This window comes from Elaeis guineensis, chromosome 6, assembly GCF_000442705.2.
Source record: "Elaeis guineensis isolate ETL-2024a chromosome 6, EG11, whole genome shotgun sequence".
NCBI classification, from domain to species: domain Eukaryota; kingdom Viridiplantae; phylum Streptophyta; class Magnoliopsida; order Arecales; family Arecaceae; genus Elaeis; species Elaeis guineensis.
In genome coordinates, this window is record NC_025998.2 from 63,426,203 (window position 1) to 63,442,432 (window position 16,230).

The window sequence follows — 16,230 nt, forward strand, 5'->3', positions numbered from 1 at the left end:
CCGTACTCGCTGGTCATGCTACTCTGCACACCGTGCGCTTGCAGTTTTATTTACAAATTTTAAGATTTGCACATCAAGTTTTTGGCGCCGTTGCTGGAGATTTGGCGTTTTAAATTGTTTTCAAATATTTGTTTTTCATGCGTTATAACTCTCTTTCTTTTTTCTTTAGGTTTCTATATTTAGTTGGTGATTGCTGGAAAACTCAGGTATGCTTCTAATTTCTCTTTTATTATTTTTAGTTAATTACTTTTGCTTTTAGACCTAATCATTTGAATTTACTTAACCATAAAAAAAAAATATAAAACAAAACAAAAGACATTTCATAATCGTGAAGTAAAATATCAAAATAAAAAAAAATTCTAAATTAAAATCTTTTACATTCTTGGTCATCTTGTTTATTTGCATTTGCATTTTCATAATTAATCTAAGGGCATCAACCCATTAACAAGATAAGGTGGGGATTTCATTACCCTTCCTTAGCCCAAAAACCATCTCCATCATATTGCATTACCTAGACTTTTAATCTTAAAATCAATTAGACATCAATCTTAAGGAATTCGAGCTCAATAGGACAAGGAACCCTAAGAGTTCTACCAAGTTTGAGTTGTTTGATTAGTTGGTGTCTAGGCAAGTCCCTGAGGGTGGTTTGTTAAATTGGTTCAGTTGCTGGTCTGGCCAACTCGTTTGGTGTCTAGAAAGGCAAGGATGAGTGAACCTCCCACCTCTTATACTTACCTGGCTAACTAGTTGATCAATCTCCACTTGGAAGGCTTGAAGGGTCATCTTGGAATAGTTAGGAGCTGTCTAGATTTAGGTTAACCCTAGGATAGATTGAGTTTAATTTATTGATTCACTTGTTTGAAAAAAAAAAAAAAAATTTAAATTAATTTGGTTACTTTTCTTTAGATTTAGGACTCCTTAGGATCTTCTCTTTAGAACTTTTTCTCTTTTCTTTCTTTTCCTTATACATAAAAATTTTATTAAAAAAAAAAAAATTGTATAAACATCGAGAACCGTACACCTCGTGTGTGGAGAAGAGTGTCGGGTCGTCTAGTTAGAATTGAGTCAATTCCTGTTGTTCCAATGGCTGAACCAATCCAACCCATGACCCTTAAGGATTTGTGTTATCCAGTTGGCTCCATCCAACCATCTTGTATCAGGTTGCCACAACCCACAGCTAACAATTTTGAAATCAAACCTCAAATCATAAATATGCTTCCAAAATTCACAGGATTAGAGGATGCTTATATATTTATTAGAGAATTTGAGGAGGTATGTGCAACCATGAAACTGCAATTAACAGAGGATGAGGTCAAACTTAGATTAATCAACTTTGCCCTTAAGGACAATGCTAAGAAGTGGCTTTATAGTCTGCCAAACTATTCTGTCGCTACCTGGGAGGGCTTTGTGAGAATATTTTTAAAAAAGTATTTTCTCCATCATAAAACAGCTAGGATTAGGAATGAAATAAATCAATTTTACCAACTAGCTGGTGAATCATTTTGGAAGTACTTTGATCGTTTCAAGAATCTTTTGACCCAATGCCCACACCATGGAATAGAAACTTGGAGACTATGCCAGATCATCTATGAGGGGTTAGATTCAAACTCAAGAACCATGCTAGAGTCCATGTGCCAAGGCCAATTTATGGACAAAGAAACTACTGAAGCTTGGCAATTCTTAGAAGACCTAGCCGAGAAAAATTTACAGTGGGAAACAACTAGGGAACCTGATAAAGCTACACCTTCAAGAGGAGGAATGCATCAAATTCAACCAACCCTAGCATCAGAGGCCAAGATTGCAACCTTAACACGTAGATTGGAAGCCTTAGAATTACAGAGACCAGCCAATGTAAATCAAATATCTGCACCCATGTATAAAGGGTGCAATGCACCAGACCATGTCTTAGAAGAATGTTCCTACTCGAATGAGTGTGCACAGGTGAATGCCACCTATCAAGGACCATTGAACAATCCTTATGCACCCACATATAACCCAGGTTGGAGGAATCACCAGAATTTCTCATGGTCCCAGAATCCTAATGTAGGCAATCCAAATTTCAATCAGCAAAATCTAAGGTCCAACCTAGTAATGAATAACCCGCCAGGCTTTCATGATAATGACAAAAAAATTATCTCTTTAGAGAAAAGCCTAGAAGCCATGATGAAGACACATACCAGCTTTATGCAAACCACGGGTCAACTCATAAATAATAACACCCAAGCTATAGCCCGTCTGGAAATGCAAGTAAGTCAGCTGGCTTCGACCATTAGTGAACGAGAACATCGTAGGTTACCTAGCCAACCTGAGCCAAATCCTAAGAACCAAAATGGTCCACGACCCCAACAAGGAAACCAAGTTAATGGTGTAAATGCCATTCATACCTTAAGATCAGGAAAACAAATAGACAATAAGGTAGTTGCACTTGATGATATAGATGACTCATCTGCCGAGTCACCTTCTAAAACTACTACCTTTCAACCTCAAGCACCAGAAACTGAAAATTCACCTAGTCCAGTACTTAAAAGTCCTAGAGCTCCTTTTCCAAATAGACTGAAATCCAATAAATCTGAACATTTAGATAAAATTTTAGAGGTATTTAAACAAGTCCAAGTTAATATTCCTCTTTTAGATATAATCCATCAGGTTCCAACTTATGCCAAATTTTTAAAAGATCTCTGCACTAGGAAAAGGACCACTAATGTACCAAAGAAAGCATTTTTGGCTGCAAGTGTCAGTTCATACCTATCTAGCCATGTGCCAATTAAATATAAGGACCCTGGAGCTCCAACAATTTCTTGTGTTATTGGAGAAACCAATATAAAAAAGGCCTTGCTAGATCTAGGAGCTAGTGTGAATTCCTTCCATATTCGGTGTATGAACAACTAGGATTAGAAAAACTTCAACCTACTGGGATCACATTACAGTTAGCCGATAGATCTCTCAAGATCCCTAAGGGAATGGTCGAGGATGTTCTGATAAAGGTTGAAAATTTCATTTTCCCTGTAGATTTTATTGTTTTAGAGACTGAGCCAGTTGCGAATCCTAAAGGACATATACCTGTCATTTTAGGAAGACCATTCTTAGCTACGGCCAATGCTGAAATCAATTGTTGAAATGGTCTAATGAAGTTATCCTTTGGGAATATGACCATTGAGCTTAATGTTTTTAACTTAGAACAGGAATCCTCTTCTCATGCTGATGTCAATGTAGTCCAAGATGGTATTTATGAACCATTGACATTAGTGATGATGAAGTCGACTTAGAGTCTAACCCCTGGTTAATCCATGAGTTTGAGGATGTCAATGAAATACTTAAAGAAAATCAGATTAATCAGGAATCGACACTTCCTACTGAACCAATCATTGAGATGATGAACTCATCACCTAAACCATCGATAGAGGAAGCACCCATTTTAGAACTGAAGCCCCTCCCAGAACATCTCAAGTATGCATATCTAGGACCCAAAGAAACTTTGCCTGTAATTATTGCATCAGACCTAGATCCCAAGCAAGAGGAGGAGTTATTGTCAGTTCTAAAAGCAAATCAAGAGGCAATAGGTTGGATCATTGCAGATATCAAAAGAATAAGCCCTTCTATAGTTCAACATAGAATATACTTAGAGGAAGAGGCTAAACCAACAAGAGAAGCCCAAAGAAGGCTTAATCCAGTTATGAAGGATGTAGTTAAAAAGGAGATTCTGAAACTCCTAGATAGTAGAATAATTTATCCTATTTCTGATAGCTCTTGGGTAAGCCCAGTTCAAGTAGTACCCAAGAAATCTGGGGTAACAGTGGTCCAAAATGATGCAAACGAACTTATCCCAACTAGGACCCAAACGGGATGGAGGGTCTGTATAGACTATAGAAAGTTGAATGCTGCGACAAGGAAAGATCACTTTTCTTTGCCATTTATTGATCAAATGTTGGAAAGACTAGCCGGACAAGAGTTTTACTGTTTTCTTGATGGATACTCCGGTTACAACCAGATCCCCATAGCCGCTGAAGATCAAGAAAAGACTACATTCACCTGTCCATTTGGTACTTTTGCCTATAGACGAATGCCCTTTGGACTATGTAATGCACCGGTAACCTTCCAGAGATGCATGATCAGCATGTTTTCAGATATGATAGAATAATTTTTAGAAATTTTTATGGATGACTTTTCTGTTTTTGGCCTAACATTCTCCGAGTGTCTGAATCACCTGCAATTAGTTCTAGAACGATGTAAGGAGAAGCACCTAGTTCTCAACTGGGAAAAATGTCAGTTTATGGTCAAACAGGGAATAGTTCTTGGCCATGTCATTTCTAAAAAGGGGATTGAAGTGGACAAGGCCAAAATAGATCTAATTGCAAGTCTTCCACCATCTAAATCTGTGAAAGAAATACGTTCATTTTTTGGTCATGCTGGATTTTATAGAAGGTTTATTGCCAACTTTAGCAAAGTAGCACATCCACTGACTAATCTTTTGGCAAAGGATATCAAATTTGAATTTACTCATGAGTGCTTGGAATCCTTTGAATTTCTAAAAAATGCACTTGTATCAGCTCCAATCATTCATCCTCCTGTCTGGTCTGAACCATTTGAATTAATGTGTGATGCGTCCGATCATGTTGTGGGCGCAATCTTAGGTCAACGGATAAATAAGCTGCCTAGAGTGATATATTATGCAAGTAAAACCTTAAATGATGCGCAGCTTAACTACACCACAACTGAGAAGGAGTTCCTTGCCATTGTCTTTGCTTTAGAAAAATTTAGATCTTATTTGGTTGGGACCCACACCATTGTTTACACCGATCACTCAGCCATTAGACATCTCCTAGCAAAGAAGGATGCCAAGGCATGCTTAATCAGATGGATTTTGCTCCTTCAAGAATTTGACCTAGAAATTAGGGACAAGAAAGGCACTGAGAACGTTGTAGCAGATCATTTGTCCCGAATTCCAGTCGCACCATCTAGTGAACCATCCATCAATGAATCTTTCCCAGATGAGCAACTCATGTCTGTGTCTACTGAACCTTGGTTTGCTGATATTGTAAATTATTTAGCCATAGGTAAGATACCTTCTCATTGGACTAAGCAGGATAAATATAAATTCTTTGCCCAAGTGAAGTATTTCATTTGGGATGATCCTTATCTTTTTAAACAATATCCTGATCAAATTATTAGAAGGTGTATCCTAGATAACGAAGTCATGAATATTTTATCTTTTTATCATGATCAAGCATGTGGGGGTCACTTCGCGTCTAAGAAAATTGCTGCTAAGGTTCTCCAATGTTGTTTTTATTGGCCCAATTTGTTTAAGGATGCTCATAAATATTGTAAAAGTTGTGCTCAATGTCAGAAAATGGGTCGAATCACCAAGCGACACATGATGCCACTCAATCCAATCTTGGTAGTTGAAGTTTTTGATGTTTGGGGGATCGATTTCATGGGACCATTTTCAAATTCCTTTGGAAATGAATATATTCTAGTAGCAGTTGATTATGTTTCAAAGTGGGTAGAAGCAATTGCATATAGAACATTCGATAGCAAAATGGTCATTAAGTTTCTTAAAGAAAATATTCTCTCCCGTTTCGGTATTCCTAGGGCAATCATTAGTGATCGGGGAACCCATTTTTGTAACCGACCTTTTGCAACATTGATGAAAAAGTATAATGTCACCCATAAATTAGCCACACCATATCATCCTCAAACTAGTGGGCAAGTTGAAGTGTCAAACTGACAAATCAAACAGATCCTGGAAAAACCTGTTAGTGCCAATAGAAAGGATTGGTCTTTGAAATTAATTGATGCACTTTGGGCATACCGAACCGCTTTCAAGATCAATCTAGGAATGTCTCCTTATAGGATTGTGTTTGGTAAACCATGTCACTTGCCTATTGAGATAGAACACAAAGCCATGTGGGCCATCAAACAACTAAATACAAATTTGAATGACGCTGGAAACCATAGGAAGCTTCAATTGAATGAATTAGAAGAACTTAGAAATGAAGCCTATGAAAATGCAAGGATATACAAGGAACGAACCAAAGCATTTTATGATCAATCAATTATAAGAAAAACTTTCAATATCGGACAAAAGGTGCCCTTATATAACTCTAGATTACATCTGTTTCTAGGAAAGCTTAGGTCTAGATGGACAGGACCATTTTTAGTAAAGGAAGTCTTTTCACACGGAGCTGTTGAGATTGAAAACCCAAGTAATGGTGTTATCTTTAAAGTTAATGGTCAACGATTAAAACCATTCTTGGAATTACCTGTCAAGACTGTTGAAGATGCCATGGTTCTTTATGAACCAACTTATTCTGATTAAGTTGCTTCGAGGTTTAGTCTGGCTGAAGACATAAAACTTAGCGCTTCTGGGAGGCAACCCAGCTTATTTAATTTCTAATGCTTTCTTTGCTTTTAGTTTGCTTAGGACAAATAAATTAGATAAACTCCATTGGGGACAATGTCGGTCAAGTTGAGGGGAGAGCTTGAACAAAATCAAGTGTTATCATTTCCTTTTCCTTCCACTATGAGTTATTTTTTGCATTTAATATATTATGTAAAAAAATAAAAAATAAATATATATATATATATGAAATAAATTAATCTATAAAAGAAATAAGAGTAAGTTAGAAAGTATTTGCTAATGTAGTGAGTCACGGAGAAGATTAGCTGGTTAGACTCTTGGTGGCTTAGGTCATTTAAAGACTATTAGCACTTCCAATTGCACATGCATACTAACAAGGTAAAATAGGTGTTAATTGTAAGGCCAATTAAGGATTTGAGTATTATTTAAATTAGATAATTTTTTCTACACCCCAATTGAAGATATTTGAATTTAAGAAAAGAGCTACCTGCCTGAAATAAAATGCAAAACACAGAGTAAATGTGGATTGCCCTAAGCCTAGTAACCGGGTCTCTTCACCTAAGTCAAGTGTTGAGATTCGCGTCAAACGGTGGTGGGAAGGCCAGGATGCTCAGCGAAAAAAAAAAAAAAAATAGTGTGAAAGCTACCTTAGTTCTTTGTTTAATCTGGGGTGTATAGAAAATTAATCGAACTAAGTTATGAAAAATGATACAATTGGCCTGTACAAGTTAATACTGAAATACTAAGTTAGTTATCACTCACACAAGTGCTATAAAACTTTAAGTGTACTCTAAGAAAGCTTCTAAGTAAACTGACTACCGATTCTAATTCGAAGCTCATTACTTAGTAATACTAGAAAACTTCTTGAATTTCGATCTTAAATTAATTTGCAAAGGAAGGATCTTTTTGGAATATGATCTTATTTTGGTACATTGCTAAGGGACTAGCAATGATTAAGTTGGGGGGTGTGATTTATGTCACAAATTGACATAAAAAGTATCAATTAATATCTAAATTATCTAACTTTATTAAGAAATTGATACTTATTATTATATTTTGTAGAAGAAGAGATCATCAATAGAAAGAACAAGGAAAGAGAATTCCAACGGCATAAATTTTATGCAAAACGAAGTTAAATTGACCCAAGAATTGAAGAATGAAGAAAGAAGACTCAATTGGGTCAAACCCGAATCAAATCAGATCAAAATTGGTCAAAAATCAACTGATTTGGTGATCTGGTTAGCCGCTTGGTCCACAGCAACAGGCGCATGGACCATGGATCCATCGACAAACCATAAACCCCCCTAACAACCCTCTAAAACCTCTTAGTCCCACATCTAAAGTTTTGAAAACCTTATAACCCCCAAATGCCTATAAAAAGCCCCCAAAGGCCCTTGTTTTATGTATTCTTCCTTCCGATCAAGCTTGTAACCCTAGATAGTGGGGTTTTTAGCTCTCTTCTCAAGCCTCGAGCTTTAAGATTTTTGTAATAAATTTTTTATATAAAATCTTATTTTTATGCAATTTCATCTCTTTACATTATGCAATTTCTTTTTCTTGCAATTAGGATAGTTTAATTTATGCAATTTAAATTTTATGCAATTAGGTTAGTTTAAATTATGCAGTTTAAATTTATGCAATTAGGATAGTTTAATTTATGAAATTAAGGTAGTTTATTTTTCTGCATTTAAATTTTGCATGTAGATTTAGATCATGTCTAGCTAAGCATCCCTTCTAGGGTTTGCGATGAAGCTAGATCATGAGTAGGGATTTTACATAGGGTTCTTTTTTTTTCTTAGGGTTTCTTTTTCTTCCTCTTTTGCCAAGAATTTTTGATGAACTACAGTTGGGTCAGAGTCCCTTCATAGTTCATGCTTAATTCAGTGCATAGGAGGAGAAAACCCTAAGGGATCCTAGTTACTACTCCCCTGTAAAGAATCTTGATGGGTTATCGTTGGGCCTTAGTCCCTTCATAATCCATGCTTGGGAAAGACAAAAGGAGTAGTCGTTAGGATCAATAAGAAAAATTCTAGGTAGAATTCCCTAATCTAGATCTAGTGGATTCAAAAACTCTAGATCCTTAGTCTTATTGTCTTTAGCAAATAACTTTCGACTTTTGATTTTCGTTAAAGCTCGCTTGAGCATAGATTTGAAAATCATTTTTAAACCAAGTCTCTGTGGGATCGACCCGTACTCGCTGGTTGTGCTACTCTGCACACCGTGCGCTTGCGATTTTATTTACAAATTTTAAGATTTGCACATCAAACAGATACTGCGCGATTCTTCCATCCGCTGGCAAATCGCGACAACGGACGCCGCTCCACTCCCTGCGGCAGACTCCACGTGGCGCGCTGCAATGAGGGCCACGGGTCTACTCCACTACTCCTCGCAACAAATTCCTCCTGACGGTGGGCGGCCCACTACGAGACGATTATGAACGTCGCTATCAGTCTGTTGAGCCCTCCGCCTATAAAAAGGGGGACCCCAGATACGTTATTCCATAAGCTCTAGTTTTTTACCCAAAAACTCTGCTAAATTCTTCGTTCGAGCACTCCATTCTTGTTGAGGTAGAGAACTGACTTGAGCGTCAGAGGGTCTTGTCGGAGCAACCCCACCTCCAGTTTAGACTTCCTTTGTAGGTCCCGGCGGCGACCGTGACTCCCTCGACTCCAGCTTCTCTGGCGCAAGTGGATTTTTGCACCAACAGGATTGGCGCTAGAGGAAGGGGCCTGTGTCTTCGCAGTACCCTTGTTCTTAAAGGAGCGCTCAACGGAGCCACCTCCGATCGTCTCCTCCGGCACCCACTCCTTGTTTCCCCCACGGGATCCTTACTTGATGCCTCCCCGCAAGGCGTCCACGCGACGGTCCACAGCCTCCGCGGCCAGATCTCAGGCTCCGGCCTCCCCTCCTGTTTCTCAACCTCCTCCTCCTCCTCCGACGGCAGCGGTCGGTGCGGAGCAGTTTGACCTGCTAGCACAGCAGGTCAGAGGCCTCACGAAGCTGTGCAGGCTATGCAGCAGCAGCAGCCGCAGGCATCAGTACGCCTGGAAAGGGTGTCCCCGGAACACCAGAATCTGACGGCAGGGTGGGCCACCTGGGCCAGCCGCCCCATCCTTCCTGGGAAAATGAACCCGAGGGTGGAGAGCCCTCAATCGGACCACGACTCCACCCCTAGAAGATCCCTGCCCTCATTCTGCCAGAGGACCCTCGAGACTCGAAGTTGGGAGGATTTCTTAGACCGGAGGCTCCAGGAGATGAACCGGCGGATCGAAGAACTCCGCCATGCTCCCCCCGCTTATGGTGAGGATATTTGTACTGACCCTCCCTTCTCTCAAATGATCATGCAGGAACCGATCCCGCCAAACTTCAAGCTCCCCCAGTTCGAAAGCTACGACGGGACTTCGGACTCGGTTGATCATCTGGAGGCCTTCCGGACGATGATGCTGCTTCACGGTGCTCCCGACGCCATTCTATTCTGGGCCTTCCCATCCACCTTGAAGGGAGCGGCGAGGAACTGGTACTCGGCTTTGAAATCGAGTACCATCTTTTCCTTCGATCAAATGAGCCACCAATTTGTGGCCCATTTTGTCAGCAGTCGGTGCCCCCGGAAGGGTTCGAAGTCCCTCATCAATATCAAGCAGAGGGAAGGGGAGTCCATTCGGGCCTACATCAACCGTTTCAACGTCGCGGCACTGGAGGTCCGGAACTTAGACCAATCAGTCGCAATGGCCGCTCTGAAGGGTGGCCTTCAGAAGAATGACCTTTTGTTCTCCCTGGAGAAGAAGTACCCCAGGGATTTTGCTGATTTGTTGGCTCGGACTGAAGGATACACCCGAGCGGAAGAAGCCTTCAAAATGAAGGATGAAGAGACAGTGAGGGAGCGATGGGCGAGAGACTCGAGTAAGCCCACAATCGAAAAAAGGCCAAGAGAAGCCCGACCGCGTTCTCGATCACCTCTTGGGCACAAGCGTGCCCATACCCCACCCCGGGTGCGCAGGCAGAGAAGTCCGGATCGTGGGGTTCGGTGGGGTTCCCCACCGAGGAGATTCTGCAACTACGCCCCCCTCAACATCTCGAAAGCCCAAGTTTGATGGAGGTTAGGGAGCAGCTCCCTAGGTCGGAGAGGATCCGCACGCACCCCGGAAAGTGCAACCCCAACAAGTTCTGTCTCTACCACCGCGACCACGGCCACGACACGGAGGAATGCATCCAGCTTCGGGATGAGATCGAGGAGCTCATCCGATGAGGTTGACTCGACAGGTTCATCCGATGCAGGCCTGAGGGTAGAGGAGATCGGCCAAGGGCCCTTCCGTAACCTGAACCACCAAAAAGGGAGGAGCAACCCGGGGACCGGCCTCCCATCGGGACCATCGACTCCATCATCGGAGGGCCTCAAGGAGGAGCAGACCTCCTGCAACCGTGAAACTCGAGAAACCTGTAAATGTATCACTTACGATTTCACCTTGAATCTAAATTCCTTTCTACTTGACGTGCTCTTCCCATTTGGCATGGATTTGTCAGACTGGATATAACCCCTTCAAACGCCTAAAACAAAGTTATGTTAGGAATGGGGGGAGAACCTCGTCCTAACATACCTAAAATGAAAGTCCGATTATCTCGAGATCGGATTGGGGGAGAGGCCTTACAACGCCCTAATGTGCCCCCACAGCCATGTCAGGAGCAGGAGGAGAACCTCGTCCTGGCATGAGCAAAGTCAAAGTCCCGATTCTTTTAGACCAGATGGGGGGAGAGGCCTTACAGCGTCCTAATGTGCCCCCACAGCCATGTCAAGAACAGGAGGAGGACCTCATCCTGACATGAGCAAAGTCAAAGGCCCGGTTCTTTTAGACCGGATAGAGGGAGAGGCCTTACAGCGCCCTAATGTGCCCCCACAGTCATGTCAAGAACAAGAGGAGGACCTCATCCTGAATGAGCAAAGTCAAAGGCCCGATTCTTTTAGACCGGATGGGGGGAGAGGCCTTACAGCGCCCTAATGTGCCCCCACAGCCATGTCAGGAATAGGAGGAGGACCTCGTCCTGACATGAGCAAAGTCAAAGGCCCGGTTTTTTTAGACCGGATGGAGGGAGAGGCCTTACAGTGCCCTAACGCGCCCCTACGGCCATGTCGGGAATGGGAGGAGAACCTCGCCCTGACTTGAGCAAGGTCGAAGGCCCAGACTCCTACGGGAGCCGGGCTCTGTCCGTGACTTCTGCAGCAAGGGAGACTCCGTCCGGACTCCTACGGAGGTCGGGCTCCACCCACGACTTCTGTAGCAAGAAAGACTCCGCCCGGACTCCTACGGGAGTCGGGCTCCACCCACGACTTCTGCAGCAAGGAAGACTCCGCCCGCCCTGGCAATGGCCCTTACGTGCCCCCGCGGGAACGGGAAGAGAACCTCATCCTGATGGTGATGAAACCCGACCGCCCAACAAGATCGGATGAAGGGAAAAAGCCCCTCAGCGGCACCTCCATGCTCCTATGCAACCCCGCAAAAAGCGAGGGGAGGGCCCTCACTCTGAGAAGAGAAGGAAAATTAAAAAGGAAGGGTGACGAACTATGACGGAAACAGATGAAGGATGAACCGCACCCAAGACCTAAAGAACCTCATCCCTACAAAGACGGGGAGTTCCTACCAAACACCCCCGGCCTCTAAGAAGACTCCCGACACAGGTCAAGAAGACAGCGATGTCCCCGAAGTAATGTGGAGTCTGGACCACCAAGCTCGGGCTTGCGGTCATGTACGACGAGGAAGGCAAGCTAACGCATCGACGACTGGGCACCTCCCAACGACGTCAACATCAGACAAGTCGAATGACAAGAAAAGTTCGGTGGACGATAATTTAATACAACGCGCAGACGAGGTAACACAAAATACCCTTTTCATTCCATTTCCGAAATACACACTACAAAGCCTGGAAGGCCAAGGAAAGAAAAGCAAAACGACAAAAGCGGGACAAAACAACAAAAAGGAAAGTATATACATGAAAAGATAGAAGGACGAAAAGAGCTCTAAGGAGGCTCTGCTCCCTCCGACCTAGAGTTATCTGCTCCACCCCTCATCCAGGACTGCCTTAGATTCTTAATTTCTTCTTCTAGCTCCCCCCTTCTCTGCAGCACATCCTGGAGCGCCCGACGAAGTCACTGGCTCTCGGCCTCCACCTCTCGACGCCTCTTCCTCAAGACCTCAGATTCTGCCTCCGCGTCCACGACGGCCCGCTGCTCGTATGCCAGTTGGATCTTTAGTTGTTGCAGCTCGGCTGTCTTTTCCCCGAGGGCGACAGAAATCCCTTCAACGGTTCCTCTTAGAGACTGGAGTTCATCAGAATCCTGGGCGAAAGTAAGCTGAGCCCTGTTAGCCAGCTGCCTCTGGAGACGGGCGACTTCGTCGGTCGCCGCCCTGAGTCTCCCTTTATATTCCTCCACCTACCTGCGCCAGCTGGCCCGATGCACGTCGTGGCTCACCTCGACATCCTGAAGCTACCACTGAAGGTCAGAGACCTTCTTCGAGCACTCCTGGTCGTCGTCGGCCCGAGCCAAGAGCCGGGATGAACTTCCTCCCAGCTGGTCGATCTTCCCCATCCCGGCCGACAGTTCCACCTTGAGGGCGCTAATCTTGGCGGCCTGAGCCCAAATTCGGTCGCTGGTGCTCTTCTTGCATTCCGTGAGCTCCTTCACGAAATCTGCCTTCCTCCGGCTATACTCCATGATTCCCTTCATGTGGAGATTTCGAAAGTGGGTGGCCTCCGCGGTGGCTTCAGAATGACCTTCTCTCAATCTGCGAAGCTCGCCTTCCATCTTCTTTGACTTCTTTGTCAAGTGAAGGACTTCCTTCTTCAGCCGCTGGATCGTCGACTTCAGCGGGATCCCCAGGGGCAGGGGAAGTGCTTCTGCAGGACACTGCCATCGGAAGGCAAAAGCGTCAAAGCACGATTTATCGCAGGAAGAAAAGCAGAGAGAAGAAGGGGAGGGAGGAGAAGCCATCCGTGACAAGAAATTCAACTTTATTGATTGGATGATTCTTGAAGACAAAAAAAAAAGGAAAAGAAAAATTGTGATGAAATAAAAATACAAGGTCGGAGGTCTCAGACCTCAGGGGCGGGGGTTGGAGAACTCGGCGTCCCCGGCAAGGGGGCTGCGATAGCAGTGGTGGCTGGAGAGGGACCGGCCTCATCTTCGGACTCCTCGCCTAGGAAGCTAAGGTCGAGCTCCGAAAATTTTTTGGCCACCTTCTCTTAGCAGAGCTCGAACCCCTTGATGAATGCCTCCTGGCCGAATTGGACGTTCAGGTCCCTCATCTCCACGGAGGTCTTGAATTCCTCTACCGCAAGGACTCTGGCCTCCGAGATTAGGACCGGAATCTGCTCAGCCAAGTTGGCGACCTCGGCCTCTGCCTTTCTCGCCGACTCCTCCAAGGTCTGCCTCTCCTCCTCCCGAGCTTGTTTCTCTCTTTCCAGGGCCTCTTGGAGGGTGACTACTTCGGCCGTCTTTTCTTGGAGGCAAGCAACCTCAGCCCGGCAGTGCTCCTCCACCTGAACGATGTCCCTCCTCGCACGGTTCATCGCCTCGATATTGGTGAGGAGCTGGTGCCCAATCTGCAAGGGTGGCTAGGGGATCAGAACAAGGGTCGAATAGCCAGGTAAATGAAGATTTGCTTACCTCAAGGAAGGACCCCAAAGAGTCCTAGACCCGCTGCTCAGGATCGATGCGGTCGATCCTCTCGACGACGTCAGGCAGAATGCGGCCGTCGATCAACCGCCTGATCAAGTCCCTGTCATTGAAGGGATTCTCCAACCCCTTTTCAGAGCAGAGGGACTCGTCAGCAGCAGTTCGATGGCTACTCATCCTGCGGGCCACCGACTTCTCTTCCCCCTCTCGACTACGGGCACCTCCGTGGAGCAGACCCCCGAAACAGGGGCCCCAGTCGGCAGACTCCTCGAGGAGGTCCGGGGAGCCATTGCCTTGGCATCCGAGGGAATGTCAATCGCTGGAGCTGCCTGGGCAGGTGCGGCCAAGCTCGACTCCTCCGCCCTGGCCCTCTTCGCCGATCCGGAGGTCACGACACCCTTTCTTTTGTGGGCCCTGAGGCCCCTGGCAAGCATCCACACTGCTTCGGCGTCCATTCCTTAAAAAAAAAAAAAAAAAAAAGAAGAAGAAGAAAAAGAAGCAAACCAATCAATCAAGAGTTAGAAATCAAAAAAAAAAAATAGAGAGAGAAAGAGAAGAAAAGGAGAAAGAGAGGAGAAAAGAGAGAGAAGGAAGAAGAGGTAAAAAAGAGAAAGAAAAAGAAGAAAGGCAGGAAAAAAGAAGATAAAGGAAAAGATGAAATACTCGCAGGATCCTGGGGGCTCAAGCCAATGTTGAACAGAAATTGCTCCCTCAGAAGATTGGGAAGGGAAGGAGCGGAATAGGCAAGAAGCTTCCGGGCAGCCTGGAGGTCATCCTCCCCCAAGCTGGGAGCCCGACGAACAGAATCCCTCAGAGAGCCCCAAGGGGGCAGGCCCAGCCTCAGAGTCGGGCAGTGGACGAAGAGGTATTTTTCCTTCCAATTGTGGATTGAAGAAGGGGCACCTTTCAGCAACCCCTTCTTGCCAAACTGGGGGGAGAAGTACCACCAGTCCTTCGTCGAAGGATGGCGCTTGAAAGTATAGAAATGCCTAAACAGGGAGAGGGACGGTTGGACCTTGACTACGTGGCAAAGGGAGAGAAATCCTATCAAAAACCTAAAAGAATTCGGGGCCACAAAAGCCAAAGAGATGTCTAAGAAGTGGAAGAGGGCGACAACAAAGGATGGAAGCGGAAGCCGGAGTCCGGCACGAAATGCCTCCTGATACAGGCAAAAACGACCGGGTGGGGGAGTGCTAGCCCGGTTAGAAGGGCTAGGCAGCTCCAGGTCGTACTCCGGAGGAACTCCATACTGAACCCTTATCAGAAGGAGTTCTTCCAGAGTCAGGGAACATGGAATGGTGCCCGACACAAAAATCGGGCGGAGCCCATCCCCAGACGCAGGTTCGTCTACAGAGCAAGGGACCAGGGGGTTTGAGGCGGAAGAACTCCCGAAACTGCAGGGAGCAGAAGAGCCGGACGACATTTCAAGTAGCTTCGAATGAGGGCTCTAAAGATCCCGAAGAAGATGGACAGGATGAGGGGCGAGAGGTCATAGGAAACTAACTCAGAGGAATACAAAAAATAATGGCAAAGAAGAGGTCCCTAAGCGGCGGGAAGAAAGATGAAGGTGCTGGAACTAACCAAGATCGCTCTGAGGGACCAGAGGGACGAAGACAGGGACGATTTGAAGGGCGCCTACGGCCCGAGAAGATACCAACTGAAACAGGGCTCTCGAAGGGAAGGCAGACACTGATAGAACTCCGGAATGGAATAGGACCCCTAAAGGTGGAAGGATGGGTTTAAATAGACCCTGGGATCCGGCGCCATAATGAACGCGAATCCCCCCAGGCCAGCCCACGCTCGACACGTGTCCCACTCCCCCCGACGGGCGGCTAAAAGCGACTGACGGGTCGGCAGAGCCATTATGGCACCGTACCTGGGCCAGTGTACCAGCGGGAATTTCGAAGGGTCCCTTCGTATCGTCCCGATTCGAAAAGACTCCAGCATGCACACATTTAATGCCAAAATATCTGGGGGCGGTCGTGCGCAGGATTCTAGGGGACAACTTCGGCTATGCCAATCTCTCTGTACTTCCTTCATTCGAAATTCAAACTCGGAAGTAGGGGGACTGGTGTTGGGTATAAAATACCCACAGTCGAAGTTCTCAGCAGGATTTACCCTTGCGGACTCCGCTAGGACTCCTACGGGAGCCGGGCTCCGCCCACAACTTCAACCGCAAGGAGGACTCCACCCGGACTCCTACGGG

The 16,230-nt window shown here is 45.1% G+C and overlaps 1 non-coding gene across 1 annotated transcript; it reads right to left on the minus strand.

Moving 5' to 3' along the window:
* Nucleotides 1-1,452: 1,452 nt before the first annotated feature.
* LOC140858925 (small nucleolar RNA R71) lies at nucleotides 1,453-1,559 on the minus strand. The gene has a single exon (XR_012142329.1). It is a non-coding gene; the product is annotated as a small nucleolar RNA R71 (small nucleolar RNA).
* Nucleotides 1,560-16,230: the final 14,671 nt, after the last annotated feature.